The sequence below is a fragment of the Terrapene carolina genome, unplaced genomic scaffold (genome assembly GCF_002925995.2).
Source record: "Terrapene carolina triunguis isolate 2854851 unplaced genomic scaffold, T_m_triunguis-2.0 Scaffold46364, whole genome shotgun sequence".
Lineage (NCBI taxonomy): Eukaryota > Metazoa > Chordata > Testudines > Emydidae > Terrapene > Terrapene triunguis.
The window spans coordinates 1-1433 of NW_020710715.1; the positions used below are offsets into that span (position 1 = coordinate 1).

Consider the following 1433-nt stretch of genomic DNA (forward strand, 5'->3'; position numbering starts at 1 on the left):
GGGGGGGGGGGGGGGGGGGGGGGGGGAAGGCTTTGTTTGCTGCTCTGTGGGTGTTCTCTTGGGAGACAAAGGGAGAGACCAAGCAAGTAATCCAGCTCCTACTAAAATGATACATCTAATATTACAGAAATAGTAAGTAATAGCAAGGAAATGTGTTAGAGTATCTTTTGTATTAGCTTGTGAACTTTCCCTATGCTAAGAGGGAGGTTTATTCCTGTTGTTTTGTAACTTTAAAGTTTTGCCTAGAGGGAAATCCTCTGTCTTTTAACTCTTATTACCCTGTAAACTTACCTTCCATCCTGATTTTTAGTGTCACAAAAACCCAAGGGTCTGGCCTGTGCTCACGTTGGTTACTCTCAAGCCTCCCCAGGAAAGGGGTGAAGGGACTTGGGGGGATATTTGGGGGAAACAGGAACTCCAAGTGGTCCTTTTCCTGAATCTTTGTCTAACTCACTTGGTGGTGGCAGCATACTGTCCAAGCACAAGGAAGAATTTGTGCCTTGGGGAAGTTTTTAACCTAAGCTGGTAGAATTAAGCTTAGGGGGTCTTTCATGCGGGTCCCCACATCTGTACCCTAGAGTTCAGAGTGGGGAGGGAACCCAAACAAAGGTTATAAAGCCATAGGCTTTTCTTTGAACCGGACCAGAGTCCAGATAATCCCCGTTACAATTTCTAATGGCTATACACCTGGATGAAAGTCGCTCAGGAGTGTGTAACCTAGAGTTGGGGACATGTTCTAGGCTTCTCAGAGAGCAAGAATGGTGGGAATACTGGCTACTATCCTGCCGATCTCAGCTTTGCCACGTGGGAACAGACAAAATCTTCCCAAGCACCAGTGGCTCCGCTGGTGTTAGCAGGGAAGCGTCATCCATTTGTTCCAGCGTGGAGGACAATTCGCAGGTGCCACGGGGAGAAGTATTGTCAGACTCAGTGAAGGAAAGAGAAATAGCTATTCAGATTAAGTAGAACAAGCAAGAGATCAAAGAGAATCTTTTTATGGTAAACCTGCTGATTGCACAGATGAGGAGCAAGGATGTAATAGAGACACAGTAACTTGCACAAAGAAAGCCCTTCTCTAAAGCCTGCTGATAGATACTGCCCAGTCACACAACACCTGAAAGCAGATGGAGTATTTCACTGCTGACAGCTCAGCACACCAAACCCACAAGGAATACAGCTCCTAGTAGCCCCACCCACAAATTTTTTTTACACCCAACAAGACAAGTTGAAAGCTAGCCACTCAGACTGTGTTTCTTTCCCCTCTCTTCTCAGGAAGAACAGAGCACTCTTCCACAGCAGAAAGCAGCCCTCACAGAACAGCACACTCTGCCATTGTCATGCTCAGAAAGAAACACTACAGATCCTCATCGTGGTTAGCAAGGCCAGACTTTTACAACCACCCTTCTCCAGTCACCAACTAGAGAAATGATCCC

General features: G+C 46.4%; 1 pseudogene; it reads right to left on the reverse strand.

The window, feature by feature from the left end:
* Positions 1–1235: 1235 nt before the first annotated feature.
* On the reverse strand, positions 1236–1433 carry LOC113405623 (annotated as a pseudogene; the record flags this gene model as incomplete).